This window comes from Triticum dicoccoides, chromosome 5B (genome assembly GCF_002162155.2).
Source record: "Triticum dicoccoides isolate Atlit2015 ecotype Zavitan chromosome 5B, WEW_v2.0, whole genome shotgun sequence".
In the NCBI taxonomy this organism is placed as follows: Eukaryota; Viridiplantae; Streptophyta; class Magnoliopsida; order Poales; family Poaceae; genus Triticum; species Triticum dicoccoides.
Window position 1 is genome coordinate 724,825,592 of NC_041389.1, and position 15,215 is coordinate 724,840,806.

General features: G+C 43.2%; 2 pseudogenes; one reads left to right on the plus strand and one right to left on the minus strand.

Annotated features, from left to right (window-relative positions):
• Positions 1 to 52: 52 nt before the first annotated feature.
• Positions 53 to 5,221, minus strand: LOC119310775 (annotated as a pseudogene).
• A 1,806-nt stretch (positions 5,222 to 7,027) lies between these two features.
• LOC119313049 lies at positions 7,028 to 14,249 on the plus strand (annotated as a pseudogene).
• The last annotated feature ends 966 nt before the right edge of the window (positions 14,250 to 15,215 follow it).

Sequence of the window (15,215 nt, forward strand, 5' to 3'; positions counted from 1 at the left end):
AGAGCAGAGCATGTATGTAGCCACCAACCAATGAGAGGAAATATGGATGGCCTCAGCTGAGTTCGACTTTGGGGATGTGACGAATCTTGTGAGCATCCTCCCCTTGGCACCTCTCAATCAATATTGGACAAAACACAATTTTGAGTAGCTTCAAAGCAGAGAGACTCTGTATGGTTTCTGGCAAAGTTGTCAGGTTGTGGCATTCGCCGATATAAATTTCCTCTAGAGAAGTCAACTGTTGCAACCATTCCGGTAATATCTCTAGGCCTTTACACTGTATCAACCTCAGTATTTTAAGAGCGGTGAGGTTCTTTATGCTTTTAGGCAAACATGTCAGGCAGGTGCAATCTTGGATGTGAAACAACTATAGAGAAGTCAACTGTCCCAACCATTCAGGAAATATCTCCAGGCCTCTGCACCTTATCACCACAGTTTCGTAAGAGCAGTGAGGTTCTTCATGCTTTCAGGCAAACATGTCAGGTTGGGGCAATCGTCAATTATAATTTCTTCCAGGGAAGTCAACTGTCCAATCCATCCCGGTAATATCTCCAGGCCATTGCACTTGACCAACAACAATTTTTTAAGAGCGTCGAGGTGCTTCATGCTTTCAGGCAAACATGTCAGGTTGGGGCAATCAGTGATTTCAATTTCTTCTAGGGAAGTCAACTGTCCCAACCATTTCGGTAATATCTCTAGGCCTTTGCACTGTATCAAGCTTAGTGTTTTAAGAGCGGCGAGGTTCTTCATGCTTTCAGGCAAGGATGTCAGGTTGGGACAATCTTGGATGTGAAAGTCTTGTAGAGAGGTAAAGCACGTCATGACCTCTGGCAATGTCCTCAATCCACTGACAGATTCAACCTTAAACATCTCAAGTGTGGGAAAGTGTTGAAGTCTATCCCACATGTCTTGAGAGAAACTACAGAATGCTACAGTCATTCTAGAAGGATCAATGGAAGACGAGAGCTTTCCAAATCCTCGTTCTGGCAAAACTGTCCAGTTGTCGAACAAAACCCAATTCATACTTCTTGGGGGATATGGTAGGAACTTCAACTTTGGGCAGTCGTCTACCTCCAAATGATGCAATCCAGGGATTAGAAACTCTTTGTTTTCTTTACTTGACTCTGTTGTCCACCATTCCTCCAAATTCTCCATGTTGCGCAATCCTAGTGCTCTTAGTTTCATACAAGGTCTGCCCTCCCCATAGAATTCCTTACCGACTATCCTAATGTTGGGAATGTGCTTTAGATACAGACTTCTTAAATTTGGCAGTGCCCCGAATGGAGGAAGACAATCACATGCTTCCAAACTTACAAGAACCAGTTCACTGAGAAAAGGGAGGTAGGACGAGATGTTTAACATCCAATTAGGGAAATCCTTGCTTGTGTAGCCAAATAGGCAAATAATTTCAAGACCCCGAGGAGGTACGAGCCTGTCGAGCACAGATTTACCTCCTTTGTTTTCCCAATGAAGTTGTAGTACTCGAATATTTGATTTGTCACGCAGTTTGACTCGGTCTGCATCTTCTGGATTCTTGACATTCTGAAGACCTTCAAGTATCAGCTCTGAACAATTCAACCCCACAAGATCCACCATACTGCTGCGTCCTCTGCTCTCTATCTCATGTACACGATGCTTTACTATGCCCACAAAATTTAGACGCTTATAAATTGGCCACCCTTTATCAACCACAAACTGGGTGAGACTAGTCATGTCACCAATGTTATCAGGGAAGTCCTTCATATGTAAAAGACCATTCATGCACAGTATTTGAAGGTTAAGGTCACCAAATGAGGAGGGGAGCTCACGGAGCATCAGACAGTATGACAAATAGAGACACCTCAACTTAAACAATTTGCATAGCGACTCAGGCAATTGTCGGAGCTTAGCACAACTTGTTAGGTTCAAATCTTCAAGCTTGGATAGGTGACCAAAAGATTCAGGGAGTTCTTTGAGGTTATGACAATCTGAAAGATCTAGGTACTTCAAATGATTAAGTTGGCAAAATGACCCTGGCAGAATTGAAACCTTGTAGCAACCAGACAGGTCCATGAACTCAAGCTTGGGAAGGTGGCCGATATCAATTGGCAGCTTTTCTAGCTCATGGCAAATTGATAGGTTCAGGTGCTCTAAACACGGAAAGCTTATATTGTCAGGTAGTTTGGTGAGCTTTGAACAACTTGACAGGTTTAAGAATGAGAGTTTAGGGAGGCTACCAAATTTATCAGGGAGCTTTTCAAGAGCAGAGCAATCTGACATGTCTAGGTGGTGTAAGCATGCAAGGTCACAGATTGATTCAGGCAACTCTTGGAGTATAGGACACCCGGATAGATTGAGGAAAAAGAGTCGAGTGAGATCACCTAGTGATGGAGGTAGCTTACGGAGGATCCTACGCTAGACAGGTCCAAATAGCAAAGTTTGCTGAGGCGACAAATACCGTCAGGCAAGGTTTCAAGCAAGGAATTGGATAGAATAAGAGTTTCCATGTTTTGAAGTGCATGAAAATTCTTAGGAAGTGACTTTATTGGCAAGCCTGTGACATCAAGATACCTAATTAGCTTCAACTGATTAATGGAAGATGGCAACACGACGCTACTTGGAGAACACTGGCATTCAGCTGAATGTCCACTTAGGTCCAAGACACGTATGTACTTGGACTTAGAAAATGCCTTTTTTGGGAGTCGCAGTCCCCCCAAATCCCTAAAGTGGAGGGATCTAAGCCTGTCTGGAATATATTTGAAAACCTCAGGATCATTCTTGAAGTTGGTTAACTGCACATGTCTGCAGTAACGATCTTTGTTCCAGCTGGTGCTTTTGGTAGCATCCATATCAATGAATTCATCAGCAATAATTATTGATGCAAGATCATGCACCAAATCATGCATGACGAGTTCTGGAGGAGCTTTGAAATGCAATGGACTTGGATTAACCTGCAAAGGAAACTACTATCAATATAGTATTGCAAAGAGAAATGTAAAACCAGTTGAGAATAGGGAATGTTAAAATGTTAAATCAATTCAGTAAAATTGCAACTTCCTCAAAATCTGTGGAGCCCTTATACAAAACAATTTGCTTACACATATGTATATTTACTAGAAACCATGGGTTTTCATAAATTGTTTTTAGCATGTAGAGCTAATAAAGCACATGATGTATATGAGGAATGGATTTACATACATATTTCTCTAGATATGTTTTTGAATTTTTGAATTTCTTTCGATGTCAAGTTGACTTGTTTACTAACTAGTTCAACAAGCTTCAACTAACTCCAAACTATATTTAACTTCCTTACTAAGTATAAATTATAAAGATGAGTGATTATTAAAGGAACCACTCCTGCGTGGCAACGGGGTGCGTAACTGTAGTGAACATAGTCAAAAAAAGCTGATCTAGTAAAGTAAAAAATTAAAGTCATCGTTACTAATAAGAAATTTTAATTTAGAAATGGATATATTAAATCATTAACATAAATAAAAAATCAAACTGTAGGGCCTAATCTAGAACCATAATAGAGTATAATCTATGAAGGCATGTTCTAGTCTATCAATAAAGTAAAAAAGAAAAAATAATGGTAGAAATGAAAAGCCATGCAAGAGAAACGGTGTCTATATGTACTAACCGAAGCAGATCCTGGAATCCGAAGAAATGACATGCCCAAAAGGTGGTTGATGCACCTTTGACCTTCGTGCCTTGAATTGATGTATCCAAGTGCATTCCATTGCTGGATTATATGATTGTTGTCCATGACCAAGCCCTTGGGGAAGGTTGCCAAGTACGTGAAACACAGTTTGAATTCTGGCTTCATATGGTAATAGCTCGGCATTAGCCTCTCTAATGTTTCTTTTTGATCTCTCAAACCCAAATCAACCTTGGTGTCTCTTATATGTTCCCATGCCTCCACGGTCCTTAGCTCTGACATTACATGCCCAAGAGCATTTGCCACGAGCGGTAAACCCCCACACTTGCCTGCAATCTGCTTTCCGATTTCTTCCAAGCCATTGTGGTCATCATCAGGCCCAAATGCCCTTTGCTTCATTAATTCCCAACACTCAACAGGTTCTAAAACACCCAGCTCTATTGTCTCAGACTCAGGAACTGGGCAAATTTTCCTCTGATTTGAAAGAAAACCAGTGCGTAATTGTTGCACTACACTTCGGTTTCGGGTAGTTACTATAATCCTGCTACCCTTGAGGCCATGCTGTAACATCCGCTTCAAACTTTCAAGTTTATCTCCATCTTCTTCCCAGAGATCATCCAGAACAATCAAGTATCTTCTAGTAGCAAGTTCTTTTTTCAGAACTTGTTGCAAATCGCAGTTGTCAGGGTTGATAGTGCCATTCATCATTCTTTTCAGGATTGCACCCCCAATTTTGTGCAAATCAAACTGCTTGGATACATTAACCCAGATTGAGACGTCAAAGACACTGACCCTCGTGTCTGCAAGAACCGATTCAGCCAATGTTGTCTTGCCTATGCCACCAAGGCCAACAATAGGGATGATGGAGATATCCTGGTTGGCTTCTTCACTTGTAAGTAGCAGGCTTATTATCTTGTCCTTCTCGGTTTCCCTCCCCACTATTCCAGTTTTCACACCGTCAGTATTCCAGTTGGCTGCAAGTGTTTCATTGTTTCTGCTTCCTTCTGCCCTTGATTCTAGAGGCACGAGATTGAGCTCTGTGCTGCCCTCCTTTTTAATTTTGCCAATTTTCTTCATCGCGTTCTTCATCTTGTGGGGCATGGTTATTCGCTGCACGAGTTGATTGTTTCTAGAGAACCACAAGTTAACCTGCAAAAATAAAAGTTGAAGCAGTCAGCATCTTTTTTCCAGGCTACACGTTAGTTACAAAAGAAGGGGTAAAGACGGGCATATGTAATCAGCTAATCAAAGAATCAGTATCTTTTTAGATAAGACAAACAAGAATCAACAATTGAATACCTTGGATTGGCTCTTTTTGATGAGCTCGTTAGCTTCCAACTCATCAAGGACATCCTCGACGTTGTAGGCAACGCGCTTAAATTTTGTAAGCCAGCGCTGAAATACTCTTCCACCTTCTCCTCCTCGATGCGACTTGTCGTCAGCATCAACCAACACAGCCTCCAGATCTTTCATCTTCTCCCCCAACTCCAACATGTCCTCTCTGTATCTCCACTGCAGAGTGACCTCCGACGCAGCGTAGTCGCCCAGCTTGCCGACGATCTGCTTCGCCACAACATGTCCTCCCATGTTTTGTGTTTACCTCGGTTCCAATCTTGTCTCGTGGTCATCAAAGCGACAAGCCACCATCTCCCGCTCTAGCGCCGAAGCGGAATACCGCGGGGTCACCAATTGTGTGGCTGAATCCTGCTGGCTGCGTCAACTTCTCTTCGAGCTCAAGCATCCGCCATCTCGCGCCACCATCGTGTACTGTGATAACATCAGTGCCTCGTATCTCGCTTGTAACCCGGTCCAACATCAACGCACCAAACACATCGAGATCGACCTGCACTTTGTACGCGACCAGGTGGCTCTCGGCGAGGTCCGCGTTCTACACGTCCCATCGAGCTCTCAGTTTGCGGATGTCTTCACAAAGGGGTTACCATCCATGGTGTTCTTCGACTTTCGGTCCAGCCTCAACCTCCTATCCAACGGAGTTCCGACTGAGGGGGGGTGTTAGCGTATGTACATTGCATGTAATGTGTAACCTCCTTTGTACGTGTATGACTGAGTCTAGCCATGCCTGGCCTGCGTGCCACCATTGTAGGGGCGTTGGGCAGACTCTCATTGTATTTATGTTGTAACCTGCAACTCCAAAGCATCAATCAAGGAAGATAGTTTCCAACTGACTGTATTGTCTATTTCCTTAACGTGAATACAGCGTAGTGTATGCCTTCGGGTGTACGTTTTCAAAAAAAAAAACTCCCCGGTACGCCTGCAGATACATGCAGATACAGGCAAGAGCTTAATGGACGTGGTGTTGTGGAATTGGTGATGCTCCGTTTGCTTGAGACCTTGTTTGTGTTGAACTGGTGCAGACCTTACTGGACGTGGTGTTGTGGAATTGGTAGAACTGGTAGAGACCTTGAATTTATATCGAATAGTATGTGGTGAATTGGTCTCTGTTGTAGACCTCTCTTACGCTGGTTATGTCTGAATTTCTACTGAAGATCCCCTGCTTTAATTTCTGCTTCCTGCTGAAAATCCTCTGTTTCTCAGACAAATATGCACATATACTACTAATTGCCGATAGGACACCCTTCATTTTGTTGTTTGGCAGTGACGATGTGATCTTCCTTGGCTGTCCAAGTCCAAGTACTACCTCTAAATCTCATACCTGCAGTGCAGTGCAGTGGCCAAATTTCCCAGCACTCACCATTGCATTCCTGCTTCTCTTGGCCGGGGAGCAACAGCCCTGTGTACACATGTATGTATAGTAAGTTCCGTCCCTCCCTCTGTTTCTGTTTCTCACCCTATTTTTAGGAACGGAAGGAGTACAACTGAAAGGTCCAAGTGGAAACCCATCAAGAATGTGGTCAACTAACCCCGCAAAAAAAAAAGAATGTGAAAAAAAATAGGAGACCGGTTTTGAACTAAGCCTCAAAAGTGACAACTTAACTGTCCATGGACACCGCAAGGACGAGATCTCCACCGAGGCGATGGCAACAAGAAGCTTGCATCTTCCCCGACATGGCACGATGCTTGATGATCAAGGTTCTCCAGTTTTATGTCTCCTTTCCCTTTCACTGTGATTTATTTTGGGCAAATTGGGATTACCCGAACCCGAACCTGAATTTTCGGGTAGGAAAAATTATGGGCAAATGTCAAGTGTTATTTCTGAAAACCCGAATTACCTTACCCAAATTTTCAGGTAAACCCGAGCGTCACAACTCAACTGAAGTATGTAGCCGTAGCATTTGGTTGGGATTATCTGTAAAAAATAGTGGCATTATTGAAATGTGGCGTTTTGTGTGGAGGACGAGAGCAGTCGGCTGCTCTCCATCCACACCCAATCCACTACCCAGCGGATTTCTTGCAGTGCAGACGGAGGCTCCACGTACGCTGTCCGCCACATTTCTTGCAGTGCAGTGCAGGCCACCGAACCACCCGAATCCACCACTAGCACCTGCGCTTCCACCACTGCTCCGGCGACGCAAGACGGCCGGCGGAGCGGAGATGGCGGCGGCTCTCGGCGCGGCGGCCACGCTCCTCGGCAAGGTGTTCATGATGCTGTCCGCCGCCCCGGTGGCGGCATACGTGGACAGCCTCCAGCTCGGCCACAACTCCCAGCAGATCAGGGCCAAGCTCGCGCACACGCGAGGCATGCTCCACAACGCCCAGGCCCAGGTGAGCCACAACCCTGGACTGCAGGAGCTGCTGCCGGCGCTGAGCAGGAACGCCGACCAGGCGGAGGACCTGCTGGATGAGCTCCACTACTTCCAGATCCATGACAGGCTCCTCGGCACCACCTACGCCACCACCCAGGCCAATTTTCTCCGTCATGGTCGCAATGCTCTCCGCCACACTGCCACTAGCAGCTGGGCCGCATGCTTTTCTTGTTCCTCTGCACAAGATGATGATGATGAGTTACGTTTCCACCCAGTGATCTTCTCCAGGAAAATCAAGTCGGTGTTACAGGACATGCAGACGCGCTGTGATTCCGTCTCCGATTTGCTCGGCAATATCCCAAGCAACAGCATGGCAGTCACCCTACACCGGCCGCAGATTGGATCCACAATTATACAAGATACATTGTATGGCAGGAGACACACTTTTGAGGAAACTGTCAACCGTATCATCAGCTGCAAACACCCTGTTTCTGTTCTTCCTATAGTTGGTCCAGGGGGTATTGGAAAGACAACTTTCGTCCAACATCTGTATAATGATGCAAGGACTAAAAAGCACTTTCATGTCCAGGTCTGGGTATGTGTATCCACTGATTTCGATGTGCTGAAGCTCACCAGAGAGATCTTGGCTGCATACCTGCAACTAAAGGAGGAAGCATCAGTGTTGCAAATGAAACAACCAATTTAAATCAGCTTCAGATATCCATAGCAGAACGTTTCAAGTCCAAGAGGTTTCTAATTGTACTGGATGATATATGGAAATGTGACAGCCAGGATCAGTGGAAGACCTTGCTAGCTCCGTTCACAAAGGGGGAAGCCAAAGGAAGCATGCTACTTGTCACAACTCGATTCCCAAAGGTAGCAGACACGGTGAAAACAGTTGATCCACTAGAGCTGCGAGGTTTGGAGCCTAATGACTTCTTCACATTCTTTGAAGCATGTATATTTGGTGAAGATGACAAGCCTGAGCATTACAAAGATGAGTATGCTGGGATTGCACGAAAAATTGCAGACAAGCTAAAGGGTTCGCCGTTGGCAGCCAAAACAGTTGGTAGACTATTGCACAAGGACCTTTCTCAGAAACATTGGAATGGAGTTCTTGAAAAGCATCAGTGGCTAAAGCAGCAAAAGAATGATGATATCATGCCATCTTTGAAGATTAGCTACGATTGCCTCCCTTTTGATCTGAAGAAATGCTTTTCCTGTTGTGGCCTTTTCCCTGAAGATCATGAGTTTACTTCTTCAGAAATTAATAAGTTCTGGGTTGCAATAGGCATCATAGACTCTAATCACCAAGCCGATAGGAATTACCTGGAAGAACTAGTGGACAATGGTTTTATCATGAAGAAATTCGATTATTGGGGTGATCAATGCGAGTATATAATGCATGATTTAATGCACGAGCTATCTAAGAGTGTTTCTGCACAAGAATGCCTCAATATAAGTGGCTTAGATTTCAGAGCTGATGCCATCCCAGAATCTGTTCGGCACTTATCTATCAACATAGAAGACAGATATGACGCAAATTTTGAGCAAGAAATGTGTAAACTAAGGGAGAGGATAGACATTGCTAGTCTACGCACTTTGATAATTTTTAGAGGATATCAAGAAAGAATTGCCAAGCTTTTGAAAGATAGCTTCAAGGAAATAAATAGCTTGCGTGTCCTATTTATAGTGGTGAAGTCTGCACAATCTTTTCCATATAGGTTTTCAAAACTTATCCACCTCCAGTACCTCAAAATTAGTTCATCTCTCGATGGTGACAGGGAAATTAGTTTACCTAGTACACTATCAATATTTTATCACTTGAAATTCTTGGACCTATATAATTGGGATGGTCGTTCTGATTTGCCTCAAGAATTTTGCCACCTTGAGAATTTACATGATTTCCATGCTGAAAGTGAACTCCACTCAAATATTCGCAATGTCGGAAAGATGAAGCATCTCCAGGAGCTAAAAGAATTCCATGTCAGGAAAGGGAGCATGGGATTTGAACTGACAGAGCTTGGGGCATTGCCAGAGCTTGAAGGAGGATTGACTATATGTGGTCTTGAACATGTGGCAACCAAGGAGGAAGCTACTGCAGCCAAACTGATGTTGAAAAGGAATCTGGAGGAGTTGGGATTAGTCTGGGGAAGAGATGGACCAACTACAGATCATGCTGGTATTCTTGATGCTCTTCAACCACACTCTAATCTTAGAGTACTTACAATTACAAATCATGGTGGTGCCGTTGGTCCTAGTTGGTTGTGTCTTGACATCTGGTTAACAAGTTTAGAGACTCTCGCTCTAACTGATGTGTCTTGGAGCACCCTCCCACCTTTTGGGAAGCTACCAAATCTCAAGGAACTCCATTTGGAGAGAAATTCTGGAATTCATCAGTTTGGGCCTCGATGTGGTGGCGCTCCAGGCAAACGTTTTATGCGCTTGAAGGAAGTTGGGTTTTATGATATGCCAGAACTTGCTGAATGGGCTGTGGAACCTAATTGTTGTTCCTTTCCAAGTCTTGAAAAAATCGAATGCATCGGTTGTCCCAATCTCCGTGTGATGCCCTTGTCGGAGGTATCTTGCACCAATTTGCGCAGTCTTCGAGTTTCTAGGTGCCCCAAGATATCTCTGCCCTCCATGCCTCACACCTCCACACTGACAGATTTGGTTGTTAAAACAGGTGATTCAGAGCCGTTGTTGTCTTATGATGGAAAGAAATTGATTGTTAGAGGGTATGGGGGTACTTTGGCCTCCCACAATCTGGATAAAGTAGAATACATGGATGTCAGAAGATACAACATTTTGTTCCCTGAAGAGCTGGATGGCAGTATTGTCTTCCGTTTAGTTAAGAGTCTGCAGTTACATGTATCTCATCTTAGCAGTAGCAAATCATCATCGTCAAAAGTGTTAAACTGTTTCCCAGCTCTTGCTGTGTTGCACATAGATCACTGTGAGGAGGAATGTGTAATGCAGTTCCCATCATCCAGCTCACTGCAGAATCTTACCTTCTGGGAGTGCAAGGGCCTGGTTCTTGTGCCTGTGGAGAAGGAGAATGGAGGAGGAATTCAGGAGGACAAGTCATTGCTTCGATCATTAACAATATGGGGATGTGGCAAATTGTTCTCTCAGTGGCCCATCGGAGACTGCCCTTTCCCTGCTTCCCTGAGGAAACTTGATGTTTACCACGAGCCAAGCATGAAGTCAATGGCTCCGCTCTCAAATCTCACGTCTCTCACTAGTCTAAGGTTAAAAATCTGCCATAATTTATCAGTGGACGGATTCAATCCTCTCATCGCAGTCAACCTCATACAACTGGACGTGCATAGGTGCAAGACCTTAGCAGCAGATATGCTCTCAGAGGTGGCAAGGACCAAATTGTTCCCTGCAGGTTCATTCAGATTGGAGAAACTCAATGTGGATAACATTTGTGGATTGCTTGTTGCTCCTATTTGCAACCTCCTCGCTCCGGCCCTCCACACACTTGAATTCAGTTCTGACGGGAGGATGGAAAGCTTCACGGAGGAGCAAGAGAAAGCGCTGCAGCTCCTCACCTCTCTCCAGAATCTAACATTTTCCGAATGCGAGGGTCTGCAGTCCCTTCCTCAAGGGTTGCACCGCCTTTCTTCTCTCAAGGAGTTATGTGTTCTTAACTGTCCAGAAATCCGATCGATGCCCAAGGAGGGTCTCCCTGTTTCGCTGAGAAAACTACGGATGGATCGTCGCAGTCGCAGCGCTGAGATAGACGAGCAAATTGAGAAAATCAAAAGAACCAACCCAGATTTATCCGTCTCTTGAAGGTAACACTTGTCGCCTACCTATTTTATTTGTTTTGTTTTCTATTTCTGAAACAAGGTTTATTCGCCATCCATATTTCTGCCTCATCTTAACCACTGTTGTCAAATCTTACAGACTACTAGCAGGTTCCACTCCACTCCACCACTGTTGCAATCAATGTTTTGTGCACACAAGTTGGCAAACCTGCACAATAATCAGCAGGTGCGAGATACAACTGACTCTTCATTCTGCATGCAACGCTAGCTGTTAACTATATGATCGATACAACACATTGTGCTACATGATCGATATTTCTCTGCAAGTCAAATCTGCCGGTTATGGTTAGTACCTCCAGAACCAAATTTCTGATCCTTCCTTTTATGACTGAATTCATAGTACAGAGCAACCACTGTGGCTTGCTTATTTATCTTTCTCCTGCTTGCTTTCTCTAGTTTGTAATATTCACAGTCCAACACACGCTTCTTTTCATCCGCTTCTTTTTGTACCCCTTTTGTGCTAGTAGAGTTGAGATTGATACACCACCGTTGATGTTACTTCCCATAATATATATATATATATAATATATATTGCGTGCATTTTCTTTGTCAGGCTTCTGTTACCTATGTATGTGAAATAAAAAAGGGCGTGCGAGACATGACTCACTCACTCACTTGGTACCAATCAAGAAGAAGACTTGAGTCGTAGCTGCAAGAAGTGATCGAGGCTGGAATCATGGAATTGAATTATCAGGCTTGTGCTCCTTTTTCGCATGAAGCAGAGGTATTTAACTGCCTGTTGTTGTTGAAAAAGAAGATTTTATTTCTTTTTCTTACCATGAATGAATGAATCAAGTGCCTTTATTTCCTCTTTATTGAATCCTTCCGTTTGACAGGATGCTGCTGCTGCTTTGTAAAAAAGCACCTGATATATCATTTATGTAGCAGAGAGTGCATTTGTTTTACATAATGGTATGGATTCCTATTATTGTCGTGAAGTGAAATTGAATTGATTTACACTCTACAAGTGGGAATGGATTCCAATTTGTTTGATTCTTGAATACAGAGTCTCTCTGCTCTGAAGCTACTCAGAATTGTTGGATGTCCAAGTCTGATTGAGAAGGTGCCAAGGGGAGGATGCCCACAAGATTTGTCACATCCCCAATGTCAAATTCAGCTGAGCTGGTGCACAGAATTTTTGGTCTCTTGCTCAGATCAGGAGTAGAACAGGGTGGAAGTTATGGATATCATGGCTGCGGCAGAGTAATTCCATCTCAACCCTCTGCCCTTTGGTTGGAGGACAACGAGGTGGAGGTGTGCAGCAACGACCCTGGCCTCCTCAGCTCCTTCTCTTTCTTTCTGTAGAGTTTTTCAAGGACGGAAACAAATATATAGTTGTTTTTTTTATATTATATATTATAGAATGCAGTCTTAGTCGTAGGCTTGTAGGTAATCTTGTCAACATTTGTTTTTTTAGAGCAAAAGGGCCACAGCCCGTTCCATTATCGAAGAATGAAACAACAGATTTTACATCGTTATTACAGCTCCAGTTTGTGTTGTGAAACTTTACCAAGCAAAGCCAGAAGAGGAAAAACTGCATGCAAATGCAGCAATAGACAGAAAAAAAAAAAGAGAGGAGATGCTTAGCCATTTTACGAAATTGTTGGGTATAGTCGCCCGGTGGATACCAACAACAAGTATTGGAAGCTGTTCTGTTGGTCCCTGCTGCTGCTGCTGCAGAGGAGGTAAGCGGCATGGAGCCTTGTTTCTTTTTCTTTCAAGTCTTGGAAGCGTACTGTGCCCAAATGGATTATATCTACCATGCATTCCCACCTTTTATATATCCCTTTCCATACAATTTTTCAAGGGCAGGCACGTTATATATAGTTGTTGTTTTCTTATACTAATCTGCGGTCTTCTTAGTTGTACCTAACATTCTGAACATTTAGAAACTGAACATGCAACTAACTAAAGGGACTTGGAACTAGTGCAACATCTCTGAAAAAAAAAATACTTGTTATAGCAAGCAATTTTCATCCTGTCATAACATCCACATGCCTGTAGTTGGTCAATCATGCGTGCAGGCTTACGTCCCAGTCTCGCGGAAGATAAGTTTACCAATGCCAAAAAAATTGAGGCGGAGCTCAAGGAAGTGAGCCATATCTAGGGAGCAGCTTCTTTCAGACAAAGCTCGATCAGTATGGTTCATTCGCAAGAAGAGGAGCATACGTTTTGATGGCGGAAGAGCTCTCGAGTCCTGACTGACTAATGTTGTTTTAGTCAGGTAATGATCTGGCCAATAGTTATTACTGTTGTGATTCAGAGAGGAATTAAACGTCCTGGTTCTGCCTCGATCTGCCCGAAGAGAAGAGAAGAAACCCTGCTATACATTTGCTGTCAGCTCTGAGGCCAAGACCGTAAGATTTTTTCTTCAACTCAACCATTTTGTTCAGGATGCTTTCATTCTTTCTTGCATGTAATTCATCTGTTGTGTCACTTCTTTTCTAATGTGGCTATTGTTCTTCTTGATAGCGCGCATCTTCAGCCTCAGCATCACAGATCCTGCTGGTCAGTTGCTTCATGGTGCTTCAGCCTTTAGGTGACTCGGGCGCTGTGGCGCCCAAGGAATGGAAGACTGGTCAGTACAACTTCTTATATTGGCTCTCCTCTTTGTTTCAACCACTTGCTTAAGTTGAAAGAGTCCCTTTGCTATCAACAGAAATATCTTCGAGCAGGCAATTTTCATTGTGCCATAACATCCAGCTGACACCCACATGACTGACACGGCTGTTCTGGACTTTCTGTATTTCGCTCAAGATCAATTTTCACAATGAGAAAAATGACTGACTGATGTTGTTCTCCTCTACTAGTGCTTGTCAGAGATTACTGTCGTGATTCAGAAAGGAATTAAACGCCATGGTTATGCTTCTGCCAGAGGAGAGCAGCCCCTGCTCCTGTTGTATATATATTCCCCGGCAGCTCTGGGCCATGACCCATGGTCCTGGTCAGTTGCTTGATGGTGCTCACTGGGAGCAGCCATGCCATGCAAATTGGGAACATATTTACTTATTCGTCTGGTTTTGTAAAGTCATTTATTTGTAAATAAAGGTTGTCGATGGTTCATTGTCAAACAAATCTCATCAGACAAAATAAATTTCGTCCATCCTCATCACCTGATGTTGTTTTGTAACTGAGCCCTTCCATTTTTCTTGCAACAACACTTAGCCATGCCGCGAGCTATCTGAACATGTTTTGTACTTGAACATTCTTACATCCAAACCCCCCTTCCAGAACGAGCAAGGCCCAGGTTTTTCCTGCGTCATCCTAGATTCTTAAATAATGTTCATTAATTCATAATTTTTGCAATTTTTTTAAAAAAATCATGAATTCACAAACTTGTTCACGAAGTTGAAAACATGTTCAAATTTGCAAAATGTTGATGAGTTCAAAAAGTGTTCAAGAATTTGAAAAACAAATTGTGAATTCAAAATATATTCACGAATTTTAAAAATATGCATGAATTTAAAAACTATTTGCAAATTTGGAAAATGTTGACGAATTTAAAGTTTTTGAGGAAATGTATTCAAGAACAAAGGCGGAAAGGAGAGATGATTGAATAAAGTTGCTTCTAGTTTTTCTATTCACGTTGAATTTTTTGATTATTAATAAGCTATATGAAGGAAGACATTTTCTTTGAATTGTTTGAGCTAATTTAATATTTATTTAGGGTCTTGTACATTTTTATTTTATTTTTGGAAAGGAACTCTCTCCACTATTTGGGCCTTACCCACCTTTATTTATATCCTATCATTTTGATTGCCATGATCCGGTTGGAGTTTGGGCCTTGAGCCCATACGGTAGAGTGAAAAGGACAAAAGGAAGAAAAGGAGAAGCGGAGAGCAACTAATTAACGAGCGTTCCTTCGGAAGCCTCGCAACGATCAGCGCCCCTTGGCGCGCTTTCAGCGATTCGCCACGTGTCGCACTCTGGGCGCTCCCACCGAACTTTTTATTTTTTATTTTTCCGCACGCGTTTTCAGTTTTTTAAATGGTTTTTTCCGATGTTTTGGTTTTTCACCGGTCTTAACTAGCCTTTCGACCAAAAAAAAGTTTTTCGAAAAAAAAGTTTGTGCAGAAAAAC